The following is a 14,810-nucleotide window of genomic DNA, read 5'->3' as shown; positions in this document are numbered from 1 at the left end:
CTGACTCAGGCATGAGGAGGACGAAGCAGCCTGAAGAGCACTAATCGTGGTTATTAGCTGCATCAAACATACACTACGCGTCTCATTTGTGCTTTGGTAGGTGAGCTGCACTGAAAGAATCTCACTTTGGCCAAGGAGGAGCTCCAAGTGGGACCCATCTAGCTTTAGAGCAATGAAAGTTAGAGGCCTAAATAGGATTTTGTTGCCCTTGATTTCTCATACCCTCTACCGGGAAGAAAGAGACATCTCCAAAGAAAGCTCAAATGCATGCATCCCAAATTAGATAAGCACTTGCTGAAAGTGCCTGTTCCTTCAGCTGAAGGTGCCAGGAACTCTAGATGACTAGCCTAGACCTGGACTTGTCTTTTGGTGGACTGAAGCTTGTACAGATGAATGCCAGACAGCCCTGTTCATACACCATCATTATGCCATGCAAACGTTTGTGCCACCATGCTGCAAATTAGACAAGGAAAGAGGTCCTGTTTGGGAACAGTGGGAAGAAACAGGATAGCAGGAAAATGTCAAAAGAGGGATCTGGGCACCACTCCTCAGGAGACAGACTGTGGTGCACCATGAAGGGTTTAGCTCAGCACCCATTAGAAATAACTAAAAGGTTTTGATTTCAGCTGCTCGTGGGCCAGGCCTCGAAACAGTAACCCACACGGCACAGCTGGTTTCTGCCACTGGAAATGGGTGTAACTCAGCTGGGAAGGAGAGGCTGTCCCCATCCGAAGCAGGAGAAAGCCTGCTCCTTGTCCATCCACCTGTGCAGCAACAGGGACAGAGCAGTCCTGGCCTAGGGATGGTAGGACCCATCTCCACTAGAATTTAACAAAGCCTCACTAAAACTTTTTTGTCCTCCTTGGCGTTCTCGAACCTCCCTAGTTTTACGCTGTCACAACACAACAGCTTGTTGTGTAACAGGGTGCCAGGTGTTGTAACCAGTGACATAACAAGTTTCCATAGAGGCTGGGCTTTTGTTTGAAGCCACTAGTGCTTTCGGGCGTTCCAGAGATGTCCTGCACTCACGGAGCAGCACGGCGGCCCTCGGCGGATTTTTCACTTGCTGCCCCAAGCTTGCAGAGATGCGTGCGTCACAGCCGGGGCTGAGCACTATGCCGTGCGAAGGCTTGTGCTGCCATACACAAACAGGCGCGCGTAGGAGAAAGCCAGAAGGACTTCCACAAGGTAAGGGACATTTTTTTTAATTATTTTTCCAACATAATACTAACAAGAAGGAAATACATGGCTATGTCTTGACAATGTATAACCTATACTGTTCTTGTTTTGTACTATATTATTCTCTTAATCCTCAGTTGCATTATACATGTACATGCATCGACTACAACATTTCTGTTGAGATCCATACTGGTGAAAAAGCACTAGAGCCACCACTGAAGAGGTAACCTGAAAGCAACATTTTTAATCCTCTCTGTGAAGTTCCCCCACACTGAGGATCCCAGGCCCAGGTCTGATACAACGCAGCTGCGCAACCTTGACTCAGGCTGCCAAGGAAGCCACTAAGCTGTGAGAAAGCAGTGGGAAAGTCCATGGAGTAAAACCTCGCAAGATAAGAAAGGCAAAACTGCAAACAGAGATAGTATTGCTGAGACAGCAACCATCACTAGTTCAAAGATTGAAGAGGAACAACACTAACTGGAAAGGTTAAAAAAAAAAAATCCTGAAGGAGAGTCAGTGGATGACAGCAACTCAGCAGCAGAAGGGCCTGCTCCAGGGATTTTCTCCTCACGTCTGATATCTGCCTGTCCAGCAAAGGCTCTTTAGGCATCTTGTCAGGGTGTCTGGTGTACTAATGCTTAGTTGGGATTTAGATCTTTTGTGAGCTCACTTACTTGTATATATATATAGAGAGAGAGAAATAAAAGCAGTGGATTCTTTTGTACACAGTTAAGGATCCCCAAAGAGAATGACAATAGCTTTGTAAAACAGGAAAAAAAGAATATAATAACAACAAAACAAAACTTACCGCTGATCTGCCATTATTCTTGCTTTTTGTTACTGAGAGAGAGAGAAAAAAAAAGACAAGTTAATGGAAACTGCTAAGTAACATTTCTTTATAACCACTAGAAAACATTAAAAAAGCTCAACTCAAAATGCAAATCATGAAATGCAAATGCAGTATTGTTCAGTTAACCAAATGTATATTCAGGATAAGTAAGTTTTCAGTCTTAAGGGTGCAAGAGAACTAGCAGAAAAACATCGCTTGACTTCATTTGGTTTCTCAGGCTATATGTAGACTCGCATACACTCCCACGGAAGAGCGAAAAGGAATATTGCGAGACAAAGCACGACATCCCTCTAAGATCGTTCAAAACTCATCACTAAGGGCGTCCCGTCTCGGCTCCGTCCCTGGGACGCTGCCTCGGAGACGAGCCAAGAGCAGGCAGCGCTGTGGAGGTGCCCTGCGAGGGCAGGGCTGGGTGCCAGATCTCAGCGGTCCCCCGCTCAGGTCCAACCAGGACACGGCCCGGCTGCGCGACCCGCGCTAGCGCACGCTCGCATCGCGCCGAGGAAGCCCTGGAAGCACGCGAGGGCTCCTCCAGCACGGAGCGGGCAGGGAGCTGCTTGCGGCTCTAAACCCAGGGGCCGCGTGAGAGTTTGCACCCGTTCAGACCGAGGCTGGGTGCCCCTAGGACAGATGTCAGCAGTTCTTATAAAACCACAAGAGCAAGTTCATTATCTTTAAGATAAGACCAAGTACAAGACATGAACTTTGAAATCCTTGCTTGCCGATGAAGTGTGTCCGTAACAGATCATTATAAAAAAAACAGATTTGCCAGTATCAGTATTATTTAGTCCATAGTTCACGATAGATACAAACAGCTGACTGCAACACTGTATTTTAGTTCAACAATATACTGAATAAAGTCACTTGCAATAATTTAAAGTGAATTAATCTCATTTTTTCTTTACAGAGGTGGACAACTCTATCTTTACAATAAATACAGGGAAGTAATTCAAAAATATGTTTTCTTAAAAAAAAAAGAAAAAGAAAATGCTGAGACTCCAACTTCAGGCCACATACTCATAACTGAATTGTTAATGTTTTTGGAAATGTCCCTTATACAAGTCATGCCAGCAACAGTATCAGAGGATATCTGATATAGTACCTGAAATACCTGAAGGGAGAGTGTCAAGGGGATGAGGACAAACTCTTTTCAGTTGTCCCGTGTGACAGGACAAGAGGCAATGGGCAGAAATTGAAGCACAGAAAGTTCTGCCTGACCGTGAGGGGGAATTTCTTCCCTGTGAGAGTGACGGAGCCCTGGCACAGGTTGCCCAGAGAGGTTGTGGAGTCTCCTTCTCTGGAGATCTTCAAGGCCTGCCTGGATGCAGCCCTGTCTAACATGCTCTAGGTGACCCTGCTGAGCAGGGGGGTTGGACTAGATGATCTCCAGAGGTCCCTTCCAACCGTACTGATTCTATCATATCAAGGCACTAGTGGTAGGGACTATCTTCATAACAGCTCCTTGATTATTTCCAATCTTTGGCATTTCCTGAACACATGCATCGCACTGCCATTTTTTTCATAGCATCAGCCATAAGAACTACTTTAGATAGCTGTTTATATTTGTCCATACATCAGAAATTGAAGAGCAGTAAATCTGCTTTGAAGCTGTGAATTCAGTCACCATAAGGACCCCTATCTTCCATCTTTCAAAAAAATGTAACAGTGTAGTTTTTATCCATCCAGGTGGGTGTGCAGGAGGGAAAAGCACAGTACATTCAGTCACTTGCTGCAGCTACCTCTTCCCTCAGCCTTTTGGGCACCAGCCATGGGACCATAGTGGAGCTCCTTCTTGGAGGGGGGATCTGGGGCACACATCTGGGGCACCACACCTCTGACCTCACAAGCAACATGCAGCATGTTCCCCTTTGAGAAGAAGACTTGAGAAAATAACCTGCTGTCCCAGACCACCTTCATCCAACGTGGAGATGAAATTCTGTATTCTGGACCAGGGTCCTGCTGGCTATTACCACTTGGTGCTGTACATCAACCAGCACATACAGAGAACATCACACTGAGCATCTCACTCCTGACTGTCAGCTAAGCCTTGGAAAACTGAAGAACCCAGAGCTGGCTGTTTTTTTTCTTGCTAGAGAGTGAAAGCACCACCTCCGCAAGAAATCTTGTGGAGAGGATGTTGGAGTCATTTTTTTTTTCAAATGGAGGATGTTGAGTGTTGACTTCAGCATTTTTAAAGGACAAATATTTATTTCTAGACTCTTTTGAGTTCATACCACTATTCTTTTTCAGCATGGGTTAGGAAATGCCTCCTAATATTGAAGCCAACATTTCAACATGGGAACCTAACCTGTCCAATCAGCTGCACTGTCAGGCAGCTTCAGGGTCGGCTGAAGCTAGGAGACTTCCAAAAGCACAAAGGACCCAGCATTTTGCATCAATTTCCATGAGGAATAAAAAGCAGCTCTTGAAATGATGGGTTTTGTTTGTGGCATGTCAAAATAATTCCTTCTTCTGGGCAATCCTCAGTACCTTTCCTTCCCCTCCACTCCCTCCCCTGCCCTGAAACGAACTGCGAAACTGATTCATCTTCACTGCAAAATACTAAACAGCTTTAAATTTTTCAAAATAAAACCCTAAGCACCCTGATGCACTCTGTATTTCCTCAAGAAATTTCAATACTTTTAAACTGTGCAAAACCAGAAGCCACTTAGTGTTCTAGCTGAGCCCTAAATCAAAACGAGTTATTGATGGACGAGTCCACCCGCTGTCCGCGCACCTGCTCGGCCTGTCAGCGCCAAGGTGAAGGTGCCAAGGTGGGCATGGCTCCCGCCCTTCTCAGGTGGCTCCCACCAGCACGGCTTGCTACAGCGCGGGGCTGCCCAGCGAGACTGCCACTACTGCAGCTTGCGGTCGCTGCACGAGGCAGAGGAGCACCGACCTGGCTCCGCACAACCGCTGCGGTAACTTTACCCGTTTGAAATATTTCGTGCCTGTGGCCAGGCTGAATGTGCACACAAGGGAACGTTCACCTGCTCCAGCGCGAGCCTGCTCTCTATTCGTGGGACCTGCGGCTCAGCAAAGCCTGCTGTCTCCTCTCCCCGGAGCAGCCTCACGTTGCCCACACAGGGATGCTGTAGGAGTCAGGACAGGCGACTCCAGGAGCCCCCGCTTCAGGTCTCGCTCTTGCGGAAAGACACCGGCACGGCAAGCCTCAAAGTAAATCTATAGCACAGCAAAACCGAGGCTCTGCGAGCAGATGCAGCCGAGTGAGGTTTTCCTCGCTCCCCAGAGCTGCCACGGACTGGAGCCCGCTGCCAGCTCGGGGCGGCAGCGCTGCTGGCCTCCGCGGGCTCTTCACCACCGCTGCCCGGTGTGGCGGCGGCGCGGGCTTGCTCGGGGAGGCCGCCGCAGCGCTGGCTCCTTTCCGTGCCCGCCGCGTTTCCTGAGATGGGGTTGAGGGAAGGGGCTCGTGAGGGAAGGGGCAGCAACGCACTGGGACTCTGCGGGACTAAGGGGCTGGCTAAGCCCGATGGAGAAAGAGAAACAGCAGAAAAAAGTCGTTCGCGCTCTTTCTGACCGAGAGAGAAACCAAATCTTGAGGATTAACCAGCTGTATGAGCTCTGCCCTTACCGGAGCCTTTCACTGCCTTTAAAAACCCTGTGGCTGGTTCAACCTTGGGCAACCTCCCGTGTTAGGAGAAGGAAAAAAAGGCTTATTAAGAGCCCCGTTTAACGCGCGCCAAGATTTCAAGCTGCAGGTCCTGCCAGGTATGAGGTCTAAACCTTCCCGTTTCGGGGCTCGGCTCGCAGGGCGGGTCAAGGCGCTGCCCCGTCCCGGGGGAAGGCTCCCGGGGACGGCAGCGGCGCCAGGACGGCGCGGACACCGACACCGGCCCCGGCCCCGGCCCCGGCCCCGCCGCCCCCCGCACCTACCCATGGGGCCGGCGCGGTCCGGGCCGGGCGCTGGGGCCGCAGGGAGAGAGGCGAGAGCGGGAAGGAGGGAGGGCGACGGCCCGCGGCGGCCGGGCTTTAAGGGCGGCTCGGCGGGGCCGGGGCCGCCCCCGGGGCCGGGCCGCGCCGGGCGGGAGCGGAGCGGAGCGGAGCGCGCAGGGAGGCGGCAGCGCCCGCGGCGGGGACGAGCCCGCCCGGGGGCGCGGGGGGCAGAGGAGGGGACGCGGGGGCACCTGCACCGCGGGCTGTGGCAGTGGTGGTGGCGATGGCGGCGGTAGTGGTGGCAGTGGTGGTGGTGACTTTGATGGTGGTGGTGATGGTGGGAGTGGTGGTGGTGGTGGCAGTGGCAATGGTGGTGGCAATGGCAGTAGTGGTGGTAGCAATCATGGCAGCAGTAGTGGTGGCAATGGCAGTGGCAATGGCAGTGGTGATGGCAGTGGTGATGGCAATAGTGATAGTGGTGGTGATGGTGGTGGCAATGGCAGTAGTGGTGGCACAGGTGGTAGCAGTTGTGGCTGCAGTAGTGGTAGTGGTGGCAGTGGCAATTGCAGTGGCAATGGTGGTGGTGGTGGCAGTGGCTTTGGTGCCATTGGTGATGGTGATGGTGGTGGCAGTGGTGGTGGGGATGGTAGTGGTGATAACGGTGGTGGTGTCAGTGGTGGTGGCGGTGGCAGTGGTGATAATGGTGGTGGTGGTAGTGGTGATGGTGGTGGCGTTGGCAGTGGCAATGGCAATGGTAGTAGTGGCAGCAGTGGTGATGGTAGCAGTTGTAGCAGTGGTGGTGATGGTGGCAGCAGTGGTGGTGGGGATGGTAGCAGTGGTGGTAGCAGTGGTGGTGGGGATGGCAGTAATGGTGGTGGGGTAGTGCCAGTGGTGGTGGCGATGGCGATGCTGGTAGTGGCAGCAGTGGTGGTGGTAGCAGCTGTGGCCATGGTGGTGGTGATGGTGGTGATGGCAGTGGTGGGGGGGGTGGCAGCAGTAGTGACAGTGGCAGTGGCGATGGTGATGGTCGTGGTGGCAGCAGCAGTGGTGGCGGCGGTGGTGGTTGCCCCGCTGGCGATGTGGCAAAAGGGCTGTGCAGGGGCAGCAGGGAAAGGGAAATGTTAGAAATTAAGTAAATCAAGAAATTTTTCCCCCTTTCCCTCGTAAGTATGAATAGACACAGACATAACGGTGGGAACTGAATTGAACACTGCAACACTAACTCTGCAAACGGTCCCTTTGACGCCACTCATATTCCTTCATGATGGAGAACATTATTCAAAATAGGTGAGTGGACCATGTATTAGAGAGGTGGCAACTTTCTACCTCTTTTCCTCCTTTGCAGCTAGGAAGACGGAGAGGGTTTCTTCTGGCTGCTGCTGCCAACCGATACAGAAAACACTAGTTTGGCTGCTGACACCCAGTTTCTGGTGACGACTGACCTGCAGCTCCCATTAAACAGCACATCTGTAACCCAGTTCACTAATCACAGTGATTAGTTGGCAGCAGGGAGATTTCCGGCATCCTCTGCACGCTGCCAAAGGATAGGAAAGTTGTGGAGATGTTGAAGAATACAAAACCATGTGCTGAGGTGCCTGAATTTTAACAATGCATACATCTTGCTTTATTTATTAGTGTATGAAATCTGCAGATGAGTTCAGCATGAGGAGAGCTGCTAATGAGTGAGACCAACATGAGCTTTGGGAAGCTGCACAACTTTTTGAATGCTACGGTTCGAATCTACCCAAAATGCAGAAACAGAGAATTATTAATAGGTAGTGTGGAAAAAAAAAAAAAAAAGTTCTGGAGGAAACATAAAATCCTTCTTCCAGCCCTGCTGATGGTATGTTATACTGGTCTGTGGTTTATGCAATCCACCTGATGGCCTCTCCTACAGTGTGCACTTAATAATTACCTGGCTGCCGAACAGGCTGAATTCTTAGTAGGAACAAAAGAAACAAGCACTGCAATTTATTGCCCTCTGCAGTATCTACAGTCAGCACTTCAAATATTAAAGAAGGCTGCTCCGACCTATGATGTAGACCTGCAGCTGAATCGGGATTTCTCCAAACTGTTTTTATGTGGGGTCACTCGGCTCAAAGGACCTCGGCCCTCACGTTCATGACTCTTACTCTTGATTCATGAAGTTAATGAACAAATTCTTAAGATAAAGTGTGTGGTTATAGCTCTGTTTATAGTGCGCACTCCTGTAAGAAACACAAGTCTTTCTTAATAACTCGTCTTCAGAGCGTGAGTACTTCCACTGCCACGTTTGATGCAAGTGAAAATCCATGATGGCTGTAGTACGCATCCACCCATCACGGTGGGCATTTGCAGTTCTCTGCTATGATTAGTGCCACAGAGCGAGCAGCTGGTAGTGCAGAAAATGATGCGGAAGTCACTGACGGCTTATTCACATACAGAAATAAGTGAAACTCTACTATCATTTTTAAGCTGTTGAAGCATGAAATTGGAGATGTATTTTTTTTTTTTTTTTAAGAGCATTAGATTTGGTCTCTTCTCCTTGCATGTAAACAGTGGTGATGAACAGTCCTTTTGGTTTGTTACTAAGCTCAGAGCACATCTTATATATGCACATGCAATTTGTGGAAAAACAAGAACAAACAATAGGTCTTTGTTGTTTCTTCCTGCAAAAAGAGACGTACAAGTATGAAGTGGAAATTAGAGAGCACCTGTTTTTTCTAGTGGTTTCAGTTAAATGGACTGCTTAGATCACATTGGTTCGTGCTCATGTTAACTTTCAATATCTTTCAAGGTCTCACTTAAACTAAAAAAGAAAAAAAAAAGCATTACATACAAAAAAAAAAAAAGGAAAAAAAAGCTTTACACAAATCTCCTAATAATAACAGCAAAGAATTCACCCCACTGAGAACAAACATTTTAACTTGACTCGCAGAGGGAAGGAGATAGATAAATGTCCTCACGATTGCTTCACAGGTGCTTATGGAGTGGATTGGGTTCTGTTCTCATTTAGGCTGGTGCAATTATGTTGACCTCTGCACAACTATTTTGTAGTGTTACCAGTTAGAGGGGTGTAATTTGGTCTTTAATCAGCTCTTCATGAGTTTTTTAACTAGGCTCACTTAGTAAGAGATCTAAGAATACAGTAGTACTGTTAAAAACAGCTTTCAGGGACGAAGATGGATGTAATTTTACTTTCTTCTACAAAGCTCTGAACTTAGAGAAAGCACAGTGCGTTGTCAAGATGTAATAAAAGAACTCGAGCAACATAATTTAAATAATTAAGGATGAACTACATTTGGTGATTAAAAAGTACAGGATGTGTCTTCAGTAGACTGTGTCAGTTAAAATTACAAAGTATTCTCTTCAAGATCATATGCTAGCACAAATTCTTTAGTTGTATGGGTGGAAATTTTAATTGATGGGCATCTTACTCTGTCATTAATTAAATGCCATGAAATATTACTTGGTAAAAATTTTTAGAGAAGTTGATAAGATTGTTTTCACATGTCTCACCAGCAGGAATAACACATTTCAGAGAAGCTGCTTAGGTGAATTCCATAAAATACCGTTAACAACCATTAAATATTTTAGGTTTGGACAACCTGAATTAACACTTAAGTACATTAAAGGAAATGAAGACATATTAATATTTCTGTTTAGAATATTTACATTTTAAAAATTTTGGTAGATATTTATGACTCAATGTTTTAAATTGAAAACATAATAAAAAGCACAAAAAAGTTGCAAGTGTGCAGCCCATTATGGGGTACTATAAGACTGAAAATTGATGTAGATAGTACATTAATTCTCTTATAAAGAAAGATGAATGGATTTCGTTCTCTGTCCATGGTTTCTACTGCTTTTGTGATGGTGGTAGCCAAACACCGGTCACTTGTGAATACACAGAAGAAGAGTTTATGCCCACCTTTCAGATGGGGAATCTGAGGAGCAAAGAGATTAGTGGATTATGTGGTGCATACAAGAGCTCGGTCGCAGAGGACGTGCCCTTTCTAATGTATATCTGAAGCACCCGACTAAAGCAATGGACGTTCAAATAGCAAAGAAAAGATAATTTCTCTGCTGGGACCCTCCTTACAGCGCTGCATCTCATTCTGTTTCTTGAAGACACGCTTCTCGAGGATGTGCTCTGCCAGTAGAGCAACTAATTGGTTGGACCGTACTGCAAGTGGTTGGGTCAATACTGCAGCAAATGACGGTGTGATGGAGCCTCCCCAAATCATTCTGCAGCCGTTTAGTTGGATTTAACTAAATAGAATACCAGCTAGCCACAGCGGTCATACTTTGTGCATTTCCATAAATGACACTAGGTTCAGCTCAGTTAGTTTACATGCAGTGATAAACTTTGGCCCCAAACTGTGTGGACTCAGTACTTCAGAAATCTGGAAGACCAGACGAGGTGCACATGCATGGCAACAGACATCTTCTACCAGATCATCTTGCCAGTTCAACTCAGCAATATTTGACAGGTGTTTCCCCTTGGAAAGTGGGAAGCACTTCATCCTCTATAGCCCAGAAAGGATTTGGCTTTTCTGGTAGGCCTGCCTATACGCCACAATGAATGTGTGGGTTTGGGGTGGAGAGGTAAGCAGGAACTAGAGCTGACAACTTTATAAAGTAACTAAAGTAAGTTTTATTTACCTGGAGTTGCCCCTGACTGATGCCAAGAACTTTTAACTCCTTAGCAGTGCCCTGTGGCAACACGCAAAGTCAACATAGCGAATGTTGACTTAGTAAGTTAATGGTATATGAGCCATTTTAAAACCACTTCTGCCAAAAACTGTTTTCTTATTTCTGCTGAAAACGTAACTTGAGGTTAATAACCCAGAGTTATAGAGCTTTATTTCCAGTTCATTTACACCGTTCCGTAACTATCTTTATTGTCTCCTCTGCACAGCCAGTTATGTTCACTTGTGTTTTTATTGATGAAGAGAATATAGGATGGATTGCCACTAAGTGGGAGAAGCTGCACACAGGCATATGTCAAAAATAGATGCAATCTGCCTGGAACAAGGTATCCCCGCTGAACTGGGATTTACACTTTCGCGGTTCCTCTTTGTATCCCTCTTTTATGCAGGGAGAACTCTCTCTCTGTCCTGGTGACACCTTTGCTGTTTTCTTTCCTGCGTAGTGAGGCGCACCTTTTCCCTCTGGGCATCGGATGGAGAGGTGTTTTGCGCCCAGCCTGAGTTTACTAGGGATGTCTACGGAAAGCCAGTCGTGTTAGCTAACAACCGCGAGGATGCGTTGGAAAATCTCCACTTTGGACGTGGCGGTGTGGCCATCCCTTCGAGCCTTTCGATTCCGGCCTTCGGCATTAACCTTTGCACTGCACGCCGTGATCGGCGCGGGGAGCAAACGCGGGGTTAAGCCTGCATAATGCATCAGGGGTGAGGCTGGGAGAGTAGAAACATGTGTAGTAATCCCAGTTTTGGTGCTGACTTGCTGTTAAACCTTATGTAATCAATCTCAGAGGCTAGGAGTTTCTCTTATGCAAAGCCAGGGCGCTCCTGACAGCTATGTGGGGTAGGCAAACGTGAGTGTTAGCCTAAGTATTAAGGGCAGGTGGAGAGGGAAGTAGGCAGAACAGAGGAGTTCCTGGCTCAAAGCCTTTACATATTCCTTTCCTCTACGGAGAAACAAGTACCTTCGCAACATATTACCATATTTCAGAAAAACGAAACAACAAATGAACGAATACCTTGGAGCCAGCTAGCATTCAAGCCTTTTGTTGTGTGTTGAAAACTGCTTTTTTATTCTGAATTATATACCTCTTTCTTTTCTCATTTTTAGCTATGGATTTGCCTAATGGACAGTATCATCCTCTCCCACCTAATACAATGCAAGTTTGTTGAATGTTTTTTGAAAAATACTAAAACCACTAAACCATCTTGTCAATGCTTAGTTTTTTTTCTTGTACTTCCACATTGATATTTTTATTTTGAAACTTGGGACTCATGTTGTGAGACCTGACATTTTCAAGTGAACTTATATGCATCTCATTGCATTCTGCCTTCTAAAGTTTCATCTTCAGTATTTTTTTTAAACAAACTCTACTTAGCTTTTTCCTTTAGGACAGCACACTAGAATCGCAGCAGTGCAGTAGCTGTTCGAGCTGGCTGAATTATCTTTTAAACTTGTGCAACCAGTCTTGCAAAATGAATCATGTTGTTGACTGGAAACACAAGTTTGAGAGTCATCTCTTGACCAATCTGTGTTTTGACTTGGGCATATGTAAAACACTTGTGTTAAACTGACCTAGTATTTAGGAAATGAGTGTGATTTGTTTTAGATTTGTGGAGATATTTAAATTCTTGTTTAGAACTGATGCATGCATTGCAAAAGATTTTTTTTTAATAAATCATCCTTTCCTGTCAGATTGGATGTTCACATTTTACAGGGAAAATGTGTCATGACATATTGGATGTGATTTTTGAGGCAGGAGGAGACAGTGCTGCCATACAAAATATATGTGATTTAAACTGACATCAACTGCCAAAGTAGAAATAATATATTTTGAGTTCAGCTAATATGACAATATCATGTCATTTTCTAGAGATGCATTTTCTGGTTTTGAAAATCTGTGACTAAAGATTAAGAACCGATACCATCCAGTTTTTGCAGCCCTGTTGGAAGATTGCAGATGGGTTCTTCCCCCTGAAATGGATTTTGACCTACCATTTATTCATACATTCATATTTTCACTGCAGGATAACAAGCTTGCTTCTTTCTATAACCTACAGCTCTACTATATTTCCCTCAGATTTATATGAAAACTTTAGCAATAGTACAACAGAAATTAATAGCTGATTCAATTTTAATGGATTCATTTGCCTGACCGCTCTCTTGTTAAGTTGCTCTGAAGTCAATTTTTGTATTTCATTTTAGAAATCTTGGTCAGTTTTGTTGCTACACAAAGATCTAAGAATCCAGGGCTCAACTGGATTAATTCCCTCCATTTCCAGTCCACTTTTTTTTGGAGGGGTCTGGGGAGCAGAGGCTGAGGCAGGGGGGAAGGGACAGTGCAGCAGAGGAAAGGGGACTACCAGTGCTAGAAGACATAAGTTTCACAGCGGGAGTCCTGTACAGAAGGGAAGTCAGGCCTGAGGAGAGGGGCAGGAGCTCTGCTCTGCTAACAGTCACCGGGATGGTGGTTAATGAGGAGAAAAGGAGAGAAACCCTTGGGGCTACTCATGGCCTCAATTAAATTTATTTGAATTTGAGGGTTCCCATCGACCCTCCCAGTTGTCCTCCCTCTGCAGATCCCTTGGGAAGGTTCTCCAAGCCTCCACTGACCCATCTGCTCCCCCCTATTGCACTCTCAGGCTCTCACTTGGACCCATACTCAACCCACTTAGTGCTGCAAAACTGAGTTTTGTCTACAGCAGTAAGAAATAACTGAGATGGTGCTGGACAATATGGCTTTAGCTATAAAGCAACAAGGGCATTATCTGCACACTGTGGTATCTCTGAGGGCTTAATCTCTTTACTTCTCTTTGGTCTCTTCCAGTAGCACCTCTAACCTTCTCTAGCTGATGTTCTTATTTTCTTATTTTTAAAATAGATGCCCAATTTTTTAAAAAATACATTAATATTGGCCTACATAGTTTTATTCTTATTTTCTTTTATTTGATTTTCTCTTGGGCAACTGATTTTCAGTAGACTTTACAATATGATTTAGTTACTTTGTTCTTTCAGCTTCTAAAAAAGGGACGTCTCCTTACCTTCTTCTTTGGAAAGCAAGGGATTTGCTATTGTTTTGATTTGTTTACTGTTTTTGCCAACAGCTCAATCCATTTTCTCCTCAAGGAAGGAGGAAATTTTGAAGAAAAACCACCAGCAATAGTTCTTCATATCTGCTAAAGACTTCTGATTAACACACAGTTAACACAAAGATAAGATTACAATATAACAATATATAAGCCACCTAAAGTTATGTAATATATTTACATATAATATTTCATAAAGTTGGACTCCAGCACATAAATAAGCTAATCCTGCATATCAGCATAATGTGTTGCTAGGTTACTGCAACACTACTGCTTCACTTAGCTTAATTGAGTCTTCCAAGAAATAGGTGGTAGCCATTTGAGAGGAACTACAGAGATAAATTTAAAACAAGGAGCATATTTCCATTGAAAAAATGGCATTATACAGAGTTACATCAGGCCTACATGACGACAAGGAAATAGCTTAGTAGGAAATCAGTAAGAACTTTATCAGAAAGCTTAACGTTTCTTCTAAAGACAAAGCAAATTGCATTTATTTCAGCAGTATTTTCCGCAGCTACTTTTTCTTCTCATGGAGTCACAGTTGTCAGGGTGCAGCGTACAGCTCTGCAGCCCCTTCCCAGCCCTCACCCCGGGCCCGGCTGCTTGGGTTCGCTGCTTTGCAGCCGGGGCTGTGAGGAGGCACGTGGAAGCCGTCCTGCCTCGGCTCTGGGGCTGCCGCTCAGGCCCTGCAGTTCCAGCTGCGCATGGTCCCTGCCGGAGCGCTGCTGCAGGACGGGCCATTGCCTAGACTCCTGTGATTTTGTGATTTAGGTTACAAGAATACCCACCGACAAGCATGTTGCATCCCAAGAGGAAGGAAATGCAGATGTCAGCACTCAACTGGGGCTCAAGTCCATGCTTAATTCCTGGCTATGCCACAGATTTCTTGCATGCTCCTTGGGTACACTCTCACTGTTGCGCTCCTTTACGCTTCTATAAAATGGGGATAACACATTTTCTTGGAATACTGCAAACAAACTTTCATTTACACTTGGAAAATACATAGAAGTCTGTCAATGGTGAGGGGGTCACAGCAAAAAGCCCACTGGTGTGTGTCATTTGCATAAATAAGATGTACAAAATACAGGAAATTTTCTAGTTACAAGTAACTT

Source organism: Rhea pennata, chromosome 1 (assembly GCF_028389875.1).
Source record: "Rhea pennata isolate bPtePen1 chromosome 1, bPtePen1.pri, whole genome shotgun sequence".
Classification (NCBI taxonomy): Eukaryota; Metazoa; Chordata; class Aves; order Rheiformes; family Rheidae; genus Rhea; species Rhea pennata.
Note: the sequence above shows the minus strand (reverse complement) of the source record.